Source organism: Pseudopipra pipra, chromosome 1 (genome assembly GCF_036250125.1).
Source record: "Pseudopipra pipra isolate bDixPip1 chromosome 1, bDixPip1.hap1, whole genome shotgun sequence".
NCBI classification, from domain to species: domain Eukaryota; kingdom Metazoa; phylum Chordata; class Aves; order Passeriformes; family Pipridae; genus Pseudopipra; species Pseudopipra pipra.
In genome coordinates, this window is record NC_087549.1 from 60,050,726 (window position 1) to 60,063,188 (window position 12,463).

The 12,463-nt window shown below is 38.4% G+C and overlaps 1 long non-coding RNA gene across 1 annotated transcript; it reads left to right on the top strand.

Moving 5' to 3' along the window:
• The first annotated feature begins 7,701 nt into the window (after positions 1–7,701).
• On the top strand, positions 7,702–10,696 carry LOC135417878 (uncharacterized). The gene is made up of 3 exons (XR_010432260.1): positions 7,702–7,835; positions 9,478–9,564; positions 10,232–10,696. It is a non-coding gene; the product is annotated as an uncharacterized LOC135417878 (long non-coding RNA).
• The last annotated feature ends 1,767 nt before the right edge of the window (positions 10,697–12,463 follow it).

The following is a 12,463-nucleotide window of genomic DNA, read 5'->3' on the forward strand; positions in this document are numbered from 1 at the left end:
TATATTTATACACACACACATATATATACATATATATATGGCATGTTCTGAATTGCTTACACTTTTGTGTAGTAAGTATATGTTTATATAAATTGTCTTATGCTGCTATGGCTAGACTTCTGCTACCATTTTAGACCTAGCTTAAGTACCTCCACAGTAAGCTACTATGTAGACATATATATAACCGGATTTTTACCACACGATAAAAAAAAGAAAGTGAGGGGAAGTAATTAAGAGGGCTCTAGATTTAAAATCTTGGCTTTATTTCAAATCCCAAGCCTTGAACTAATCAGACATAAGAAAGATAAAACGTACAGAAGGACTAAATTAATCACTGGTTAAACTCACTAATAACTCACTATCCACCTGTATTGAGAGTGGGAAGAAATGGAAGGGTAGTGATAGAAATCTACTTCCTACAAACCTCAAGTTTTCCAAAATTCTTGGGTCTTGAGAATCAAATTGGACATCTTCTGTTAGGGCTGATTTAATGCAGTTATTTCTTTGGAGTCAGTTAAATCTGTGTTAAAATTGTGAGACTGCTGAAGTACATAACAAACCTTGGTGTGACATAGGATAAACCATGGCCTGACCTGTACATGAACTATGTAAGAAGACTTGTCTGATCACAACATACCACTGGAGATACAGATGAGAGAATAATAGCAATCCCATGTATGAAAATTACACGCACTATTTGGCCGTTCAGGTCTAGAGAACCTGAGAAAAGTTTAAAAAAAAAAAGTCATAGGAAACAGATGTGTTTTTCAAAATTATTTGTGCTGCCAAAAGCTTGACTTTACACACACACATGCAGTCCAGCCAGGTGTTTGAGTGGCTGCTCTTACCAGTGCCCCCAACATGTCAGATCCACACCACAGTTCAGATCCACCAACAGCAATAATTGCAAATGCACCAGTTTCCAGATGAGATGCACTACATACATCCAGAAAGCCAATAGATCCTGCCCAAAGTAGCCAAGTAGTAGCATACAGCAAAAAGGGATAATCTAACACCAAATTCAGTAGGACTGGAAGGTCTATAGTGCCCTTCTCAAGGGCTTTACTTTTCTGAAGAGATTTGCTGTAGTGATGACCCTCCTGTGAACAGTTTCCTCAGAAGGTTTCCTCAGAAAACTCCTGAAAAAGCATATCCAGGCAAAGCCATTAACTATGCTGAACATTGAACTTTGGGGTATTCAACACTGAATTTGACCAAGAAATTATTATAATATACCATTGGAAACCATTGGCTCCTTTGTCCGGAAGGTATCTTTTTGCTAGAGTTAAATGTCGATAGGTTATGAAGACTGGACTCACCCTTCTGCATTTATTTGCTAATTTTCCAGGGACAACAGGAATACAAAATAAGGTCTGTGGAAGAGCTTTCCTTTGGTCTAATACAAACAGACTACTATTCTGCAAGCTGCAAAGGTACATTTTAATTACCACAGTGAAACCAGATGTAAAATCAATAAGGTGTTTTATTTCTCTCATTGATGTGTATAAATACTTACTTTACAGCAAGGTTAAGCTGAGTTTTCTGTCATTAAATGTAAGGATTGATGCAGGCCATTCAAACCTGGTTAGGGCACCAGAGAACAAAGTACCCCTCTGTGTCACACCATCATCTGAAAATACTCACCCAGTGCTTCAAAAACTGTCTTCTGCGATATTTAGAAATTTCTGTCATCACCCAGTTGGGATTGAAGGCTATAACGGGCAAAACTTTATTTCAAATAACTGGGTCAGCGATTTCAGTGTTTATACAAGTGTGCTTGCTTGTCTTAATTTATGAAGTAGTTCAATTACTAGAGAATTTCTTGGGGATGTCTCATTTTAATCGAATCATTAATTCTGTACTGAGAGGATGCATAGAAATTGATGGTCAGTTCCTGTTCCTCACTTTAAGCAGAGATGGATCCAATTCAGAGCTTCCCACTGAAACTCTCTCAAACTTTGAGAAAAATTTGGTACTGTATTCACAAGTACCAAAGGCCCAATGTTTTGTTTATTTGTTTGTTTGTTTGTTTGTTTATTAGGAGGAAGAATCATAGTCTACTATTGCCCTTGACTGACTTCAAATGGGGTGTCTCTCCCCTCACGGCTCTCATTTACCTAGGAGAAACCAGAGGACCTCTGAAAATCCTAAAGTCCCTCTGTCAAAAACACCAATAATCATTCCTACAAACCAATTTTTTCTTCACTCTGAATGGAAATAAGCTTTGAAAAACTCCATGGCAAGAAAGACTGGCCCAGTCACAGCAGGACCTAAATGGACTCCACCTCTACTACAAATGCACATGAGACACTAGATGGAACAACAAGTCCAAAACTTCAGAAGATTTTAAATATTTAAGCATGGCCTACCTAAGCCCTGAAATCAAATGCAAAGTTTTGCATTTTCAATCTTCATAGATTTTATACCTCTTTTCTTTTTTAGAAGTCATTTCTCTTCATGACAGTGGTGCTGGGAATATGCCTTCAATTCTGAGAGGCACACAAATGTGCTAGTGATAGGTGCTATACAAGTACTACTGATTCAAAGCTGATTCCACATTATTCCCATAATTTTATGTTTTTATTTAAAAGTTGGTTTAAATGAATATATCACTATTTACAAGGCTTTGAAACCACACCATTATGCACATAGTGCCCAGATGACAGTCCGGTCTGCTCTACAAAAAAACTTGTAATATTTCTTCTGCTTTTTAAGAAATGCTTTCTGTATTTTTAAATTTCATTTTAGCCTGTTTTATGACCTGTTTTCACATATTCCTCATGTATTCCACTGTGAGGGCTCTTGCAGAAATCTACAGGAAAGAAGTACTTGTAGTGTCTGTTCAATGATGTGCAGAGGGACCCGAACTACAAAACATCTGGTTATACTGTACAGAGAGGGGAACCATGGAGGCAAGTTTGCCAGTAGCAGAATTTTAGTCTTGAATAAATTAGAAGGGAGAGATCATTCACAGTCTCTTTTCTAGCAAAATTATATGAATATCAGATTAACATGGGACAAGAGCCCAGTGAGAATAGAGCCCTTATGATTGAAAATGCAGAAATATCAGAGGTAACACGTCACAAAAATAAGGAACAGCAAGGATACTAATGTTATGATTCTTCCCCCCCCCCTTTTTTTACTGCAGTCATGGAAGACAAAATGCCTTATCAAGACATATGCTTTAAAGGGCCAATTTTGCATCTAATGAAGTCAATGGAAAAAAACATTGAGTTGAATGATGCTACGAAATGTCCTTAATGAAAAATGTAGTCTCACGTTAAGACCCACTTTTGAACCCATTTAACTTGATGGAAATCTTTCTTTTGATTTCAAAAGCATCTGATTTAAATACCAAGTGTTCAAAAAGGAAGACATCTAGAAGCTCTCTTTACATGGAGTGCATCCCATCTATTCAAAGTTTAAATTAAGTCATGGAGAGACTAGTTCATGATCCTATAGATATGGCTGACAACCCATGTGTTTAAAATAATCCTGGGCTCAGACACTGCAGGACAATTGTACCTGAATATCTTTATGTTTAACTCTTTCTGTCAATAAAATTCTCTCTGACATTTATGGACACTGCCATTTTAACTTATGTGTGCTTATGATAAAATTCCAAGGAAAAGGCATAATTTTTTCTCTCCCCATATACTCTACCTTAATAAGGAACAGTTCATTTTACTTAGACTTTTCTTTTTTAATATTACTGTAGCCCTGAGTCCAGGCAGAGAAAATATCAACTGCAATGTTTAAGGCAGGAGATGCTGGTGATGAGGGAAGGAAACAAAGGGAAAAATAGTATGAAAGGAAACCATCATGGCTGGTCCATTTTTTAGGCAAGAGTAGCAGCATGGAACATGGCTGTCCTCAGTCTGAATTCAGAAGGCACAGTTTCAGGGACTACAGGGATCAATACTTCTGCTGTTGGGGTAAAGCTTATCTCAGAATAAATAAATAAAATACCAGAAGTTTGGTGGATCCAAGAGTTAGGCAAAGCTTGTTTTGTTCCTGAACTAAACAAACCTTTAAATTAAAAATGGCAAATTCTTACTGGCACACATGATTTTTTTTTTCCCCAAGCAATAGGAATAACACAGCACATGAGAGAAAGCCATGAAAATTAAGTTATTTTTTGTTAAGACCCTTTCCTGAGTGTGTGATAGGAATGTCAACAATACAGGGTCACCAAGGCTGGACTTCCACACTGATATGCTAGTGGTGCACACTGGCCACAACAGGCCCCCAACATCAGTAGGGAATGTGATGGTATTGGCACTTATTAGGGTAAACATGTAACTTAGAGATGTTTCAGTACTTCCCTCTTCCTGGTACTAACCATAATCTGATCCCCTTGCAATCATCTAACTACTAAGAGGACTCTAATTATTTAATAACACATCTGAAGTTTGGAGGTCAGGAAACTAGGTTTCTTCCTTCACTGGAAAGGAGAGCAACAGAATTTCTGTTGCAGAAGACAGTAGAAAAAGGAAGAGGAGCATTCCTTCCACAAAACCACCCAAGCTGCTGAAATCAGAACAAGGAATCTGAATTTTAATTGCAAGACTCTGTTTCCTAGATTAATAAGCGGCAGAGACATCCCACTGGAAATCAGGTCCTTCAGCAGGAAGAGCAGAGCACCCATGGGTATGACTTACCCTGGCCCACTCCACTTACAACCTTGAGCTACCTGAAGAACATCTACAGTTAAGCTATCTATGCTTTACTTTTAAGATGGGAAATTTGGGGGGCAGGGACTATCTTCTTCCATGTATCTGTACAACTAGACAGCACTAGAGAAACTTATTTAACATTAGGGCAGAGTATTCATCCTTTGATGCATATTTAATGTGTCAGCTACACATCAATGTTAGATCAGTATATAAACACACATATGCTCTTGGACAAAAGCATTGATGCGTCAAAACTCTGCATCCATATTTTAATGTATTTAATTGAGTAACACATTATCACTAATTATGGTTTATATTTTCATAATACTGTTTTATGGTTATTACCTATTCCCTTCCGTCTACCCAACTGTAAGCCTTACATGCTATGATGCTATCCAAAGAGCTCTTTGTTTCACACAAAGCCAGCAGTCACTACTTAGGCTGATCTCAAAGCTTTGACACTGCCCATTCTGCAGTATCTGGTCTGCACACTGACTTACTCAATTTCACAAAGAATTTCACACTTTGTGATACATTCATAAGTGCATGTGCATTCTTCCCAGGAGGATTTCCCAGTGCTATGGTGCCCTCCATAACAGCAAACACTACAGGGAGAAGAAAGGTGATACAAAGATGCAACCAAAATTTCAAGCATTGTACTAATTCCTGCCAAGATTGTGAAAATAAGGCACCAATACAGGCAGAACAGCTCAAAGGAGAGAAATTATACAGTCTGGACAGTTACAGTGAAAAATATCAAAAAAGGAAGCTTTGAAATGAAAACTAAATTTTTAAGAAGATTGATTTGAGAACTTTTTGGATCCTCCGAAAACTTTTCATTCGAAGAACTGTCACTGGGTCTTTTCGAATGAAACAAAAAGACTTCACTTCCAGTGGTGTCATCATTCTACTGACAGGCACAGCTTGCCTTCTTCTGAGGGGTTACTCCAAAGGTAGAGGGCACAGCTTGGTTGGCGATGTGAGTGCACGACAGTTCATGGTTTCCCCATCACAGGATACACCACAGGCAGCTGCAAGAGAGCCACCAGTGTGCAGCCGTGTGATGGGAGAAGAGCCATGTTAGCCCAGCATTTATGAACTCTTTTTAAAGCAGTTGTCAGTTCAATGGTGCAGAAACACCACAGAAAAGAAATAATAATAATAAAAAAAAGGACACCACCACTATAAGTTTTTTGGTTTATTGGGATTTGAAGTTCCCATGTCCTGATGAGAAATTCTCATCAGGAATCAGTGGAAGTTTTTTTAAGGGCTCCAACCAATCCATACAGACTTCAGCAACAATGGTAAAAACAATTTAGTAATATTAAAATAGATATCAAGTAAACCTCAGTTCTCGGAAATAATAACGGCAATTTTGGAGCCACAAATAAAGCAATGCATGTTAACATATGCATGAAAGTAAGCAGCAAAAGATCCACATGTAATTCCAGTCATTCTGCTCTATGGCTGTAATGAGCACAGAGGTAAAGTCGACTCATTACACTGCATCTCAGTCTAACACATGCTCAGCCTGACCCTCTCATCTTATCACTAATAAAATAAATATTATGGAAAAAAAAATTCAAGGGAATAAAAAAGAAAAATAAAGCAAAAAAGAAAAGGGTAGACAAAGACACTAAGAAAGAAAAGAAGAACTATTGAAAGCCTTTGCAGACAAGTATGAATCAACTGTTCTAAAAAGCAGATGTAAAATGAAGCTGCTTAAACATATAAGGCACTTCTACATTGTATTCAAATAATGCTGAAATTATAGACCTGTCATTCGCAGACCTGTCGAGGGTGCCTTTCTTACCACATTATGATTTAGCATTTCTCTTAGAAGGTTGTAGCAATTTTGACACTAGAGTCATTGGACAGAAAAACCATAAAATGTATGCAAAACATCACCTCTTTTTTGTTGTCTTAAGAAGAGCTCTGAGAACTGATTTTGCCACTAAAAAAAATTTAAAAATAAATTACCTGAAAGAACTTGCAAAAGTGCAGAATTTCTAGTCTCGAGAGAGAGAGTGCACATGTCTGTAGAACAAATGCAACTGTGAAAATTTAAATAATTTGATGGCATGTAACCTAATCTGACATGGCAGCAGGTTATTCTACAAATTGTGAATGGCTCTGCTCTGGTGTCATAATAAGAGCCTCCTTGAGAGGCAACCAAAAGATATGGCTTTTTCTGGAGGTAAACCCCAAGGTGGTAGAATTGGAGATTGAGAGAGCAAAGTGACTCCTGCTGACTCCCTTCCTAGACTATTCAGCTCTGGGTGATGCAGCATGTGCAGCATTTAGACACAGAAGCCCCAAACAACTGATGGGAAGATCAAATCTAACACTAGAAATATGGAGTTGCATATGGCTTGACTTCATAATTACTTAAGAGACAGCACTGGGCATCAGTTGGCAGAGTCCTGTCCCACACAGAGGTGGATAGGAAAGGACTACAGATATCCCCAGGGAGAGCACACTCCCCTCTGCCCTGTGCTCCTAGGGCTCCTGCCTGGCTACTGCGTAGCTGACTTAGGGATAAGGGCATCTCTGTCAGGGGGCCCGAATTGCTCAGAGGTAATTGCTGACCCTCACAGGTCCAATTAGCAGTTACAGGCTCCCTAAGACAGCTCACCAGGCCAATAGTTTTTTAAACACACAAATATTGGAACTTTCATTGCACACTCTATTGTGTCTACCGGCTTTGCAGTTGGTTTTCAACAACTGGAAGGTATATCTGGAAGAATGCTGAACTGGCCATGGACATGAAAGGATATATGGATATATACATACTACCAGAAGATATGAACTGCAAATACTGATGATCTATGCAATATATTTAGGGGGGTATTTTCAGTGACTTTCTCTGAATGTTACAATTTGATGAAATAATCCTAATCATTTAGATCTAATAAATTCACAGATCACAAACAATGGCTATTGTCACTAGCAGTAACACGAGGAGCAAAGGCTCGCTGGCTCTTCTCACAGCATTTGATTTTATTCACTCAGTCTCTGTTTCCACATCAGCTGCCGTCTGGATGAAATTCAGAAACCATGACACCTGCTTGAAGAACAAGATGCTGATCAGATGGAATGGGCTGGGACTTTATCTTGAGAGCAGAAATGTGAATTGTTGGTAACACAATCGCTTAAAAGGTTTGTAAATTATATGCCTTCAGCTTAACATATGGCCCATGTGAAATATGGACTTCTGAACTTTTCTCAAAACTTGAGCTTGGGTGATATAGTGGTAGTTGTTTCATAAGCACATGATAAATAAGTACAACTTTACAAATATTCACACAAGAGAGAGTGTCAATGGCTTTCAGCACCCTTTAAAATAATGATACTATTCTATGTTGGCTTGACAGCATGCAAACATTTATTTCACTCAAAATATCCACACAAATCTCACAGTACTGCTGGAAAATCCAGTCAAGGAAACCTGGGGCCTTCTGGCTGTCCTGACCTGGTGGCTGCCATTCTGCCCAGGCAGGGGCTATAGATGTAGGTCCTCCTTCAGCCGGGCACAGCACAGCCCTTCTACCCCTCCACCTTTAGCACAGCTGTAATTTCTGCAAAGAGAGGTATGATCAGCACAAAGAATATTCTACCTGGGAGAAGTGGTTCTATCTCTAGAGGCTCAGGAGTAAGCACAGAAACCCACCTGGACAACCCTGCCTTCTGCAGACCAGTGACCAGAGAAACTCCTGACATCTATTTACTACTGAGCTTGTAGAAACATAAATATCAGTTTGCACACACAAATATGGACAATGCAAGTGTTTAAAGCCTGTTTCTGTTGACTTTCTGGTTTATGCGTTTATGTGGGTTTTTCACAAGTCACAAGGGTATTTTTGGGTACTGATAGTCAAGAACCAAATCTGAAGAAACATGGCTTCTTATTACCCTTACTGACACTAGCTAGTGTTGCTGAGATATTACCAAATTTCTTTTCATTTCTTTCCTGATTTTCAAGAAAAAATAAAAAAACTCAAACTGTTCAGAACTTTTTCAGGAGGATTTAAAAAAATTAGTCCCCCACTCTAATGCCAAGTTATGGTGCTTTATAGCAGCCAGCTTTGCAGTGCTAAATGGTCTTCTGTAGCCTCATCTTTCTGCCTGCCTACAAGAAATAGTGACAAATTACAGTTGGGGGTGGGGGGAGATGGAAGAAAGAAATATTCCATTTTTAATTGCCTTTTCATTTTCTTTTTATAGCCATGCTTAAACTGTGAATTATCAGAAGCTGTTCAAAGTCTTTCTTTTACCATTTTAAAATATATTCCTCCTAAAGCCAGATGAAAAATACGGTTAATGGGGTTTTGTGACTCCCACAAAGTCCCCTACAAATTAAGGGACTTTGAAAAAATGTCAGCTGCCCAGTTCCCAAGAAAGAAAAATTAAACAATAAAGGCTTATCGACTTGTTCCTGAGAAGATAAAGCACTTATGAATGAGACCCTCTCATATTCTCTGGTTTGTGATCAGAGTCTGCAATTTCCGAGATTCACAGAAAATATTCTGATTAGCCAAAAAAATGCTCTGATTAAATGAGGTTTAAGATCTTATAACTGAATCTCATCCTCCTTTCAACCTGTTTTCATACAATGTGCTGTCTCATTCAGTCATGCTGCTATCAGTACCAATTATAACCAGTGCCATAAAAACATCACATTCATGTAGATCAGCTGATTGTGCCAAGTTCAAGAAAGGACAGCAGGATAGAGATGACAGCAGCTTCTGCTGGCTCTGCTCCAATGTCCCTTCAGGCTTGTTGTTGTTTTTCTCTTTTGCAGACCCCCAGGATTTCACTCTCTCAGAAAAATTAATGCCAGGCATCTCTCTGAGATGACCTAACTCCCAGTCTACTGACACTATTGAGGGTATTTCTATTGACTTCAACATGTCATCTGCAGAGCTCTTCATCTTTCATGTCTTCCTCTTTTACACTATTTTTGATCTCCCTACCATGTGTCAGCCTGAGCAAAAGCCTTAAACTGCAAACTCCGGTCCCTCATCACATATTCAATATGTGCACACTACATACAGATAAAAGTAGGATTATGGCTGCTGCCTTTGCTGTTCATATGGTTTCTAGATGGTCTAAAAGACCTTAGAGCAGAGGGGAAAAGGCACCTGTGGGAGACCTCCAATTTTAAATTTTCTGATTTGTGAAGTCCTGGCCTATGCCAACTAGTGAAATGGAGATAACACAAAAGGAAAAGGAGAGCTCATACTACCTCTTTATTGTCCAATCACAGTAAACAAGGCATCTTTCTAGAATCTTGCTAGATTACTATTGAAAGCCCAGGTGTATTTCTGAATTAATTTCTTTGGAAATTGGAAACTCTTTCAGCTGGAAAACTATAACCATAGCTAGCCAGCTATATTAGCCAGAATTAAAAGTTGTTCTAAAATTTTGTACTTTAGATAATGCCATTAGCAAGAGTAAGCTGAAGAAGCCACCTCCTCTTACACTGCACAAAAAAAAAAAAGAGATTTTAAAAACATCTTTCTTATTCTCTTTTCCTGTGTTACTCCACTTTCCAGACATTAGAAATGTGAGAGCAATTTCATCAGCAACAAGACAGTGGTCAGCTGCAGAAAGAAGGATCGTTCACTTCTCCACATAAGCAGCAGCAAAACCTGGCCTAAAATATCCACTGAAGATTTTTTTAAAAATCCTACATAATAATTAAGGATAGATAAAATATCTCTATCTTACTTATTCTAATCTTAACGAAAATAAATCTATTGTCAAGACAGTTGAACACAATGTTCAACTATGCTTTGGGCTCCTAACTTGCCCAGTGTTGCATATTTTTAGCATCCAGCTGATTTGGCTGACTAAGCTGGGACAGCACTAATTGCTGCAGGAAGCTGATGTGGAAGAAAATAGTCACATTCTTCCTCTAACATGGTGCAGTCTGCCATGACTCTGCAGAGTGACACAGCGATCTCAGAATATCAGCTGAACCAAATGAGTCCTCCTAATGCCAGAGAGGGATCACAGAAAATGACGGAGTGTCTCTGAATTAAAAACAAGAAGCAGAAACTGTGCAAAGTCTGTAATGGCAGCTTATGCCGAAGGAATATTTGCTTTGATTTAATTGATGATAAAAGAAAACCCAGGAGAAGGGTGAGTTTGGATGACATTCAAGTGTGTGTCCTGTGTTAGGAGGAGGGTAGAGATACCATCTGCTTACATTACCCTTCATTGCTAGACCCGAAATGAATATGTACAACTATGAAAAGAGCCTTTGCTACACAAGAAGAGGCCATGGCCAACAAAGTCAAAGATTTGCTGTTTAATCAACTGCTGGCCTCTGCTAAGGTATCTCCTCTGGAGCAGCTGGTGGAAGGCAGAACTAACAGCTGTGGGGTGCAGCAGAAAGGAGCTACCTGCTCCCTTAGAAGTGAATTTTCCCTTTACTCATTCTCTTCCACATAAGAGAGAAATACTGAAGCACTGCAGTTATGTTTCACTTGCTCCAGCAAAAGTGACTCTGGACCCTTTGGTCTGTTAGTTACATGTCGAAAGTGATGTGCATAGAAATTCTGAAAAATGAAGGCGTGTTTTTGTCAAAGGTGATAGAAACAAATGAGGAAGCAGAGAAGACATTTTCTAAGCTCCAGGAACAGAAAATCCTTTGTCTCTTCAAACAAAACTAGATTCAGAAAAGAGTCAGGCTTTCCGCATCACATAAACCACCCTATGACCACATCTCTTTCTCACCAGTATGAGATGCAGGAGGTATACATTCACTTTCCTGGTCAAATGCTAAACGGTATTGTACATAAAATGCACAGACAAGCAGAATAGGTTTACATAATGTTAATACAGACAAATGACATGTACAACATATCTAGCTGCAATTTAATTAGATTAATTAGATCAATATAATTAGCAGTGGTATATTATGCTATCAGGACTTAGCCTTGCAAAGAACACCACTAAAAATGGTTTGCAGTCTTAAAGCATTGTAACAGCATATGCAGTATCCATGCTATCACGCATCAATATCACCACTAACACACTGTTAATACTGGGAGTTTATAGGACACTCAGGAGACACATAAAACACTACTCTTGCAGAGGAAAATTTTGATAATGGAGCCTGTGAAATTATTTCAACTGTTGAAAAGAGCTCATGGAACTTAATTCCAAACAACAGCATGGTCATGATAATATAGCAAGTTAATTTAACCCATCGAGGCGGGAACAGACATAATGAACAAAACAGATTGAGGTAACGTGACTAACCAATGAACATTTTGCTGAGAGTTCTCCCTAAGTTTTGTACACATAATAAATCACAAGTGTCTGTTTAACTATTGCATCATCTACTTGGACATGGCCTAGATATCACACTTGGTGAGATCTTATACAGTTGTTATTGGTTTTAATAGTGGTTTTGCATTAAACAGGTCTAAACCTCCATTTAACATTAAACATCTAAACCTCCGTAGTGGTAAAAAATGTTAATTTACATCTGCTAGCACTCTCAGTATACATGGGCTCAGCATTTACTAAAGAAACTATGTATATCTAACATCTCAAATCAACTACTGTTCCCTCTTGCAAGGGGGAAAGAAAAAAATCCCAGTACTTCCAGATTGTTCAAAATAGCAATGACCAATAAAATTTAGCAACACAAAGTAATAAGTTCACCAGAATTCATGTTTGTGGTTTCCCCTACTAAGAAGAAAAGCTAATCATAACTAGTCAACCTGCACTTTTAATCTGAAAATTTCACCTAATTCCTGACATATAAAATACTT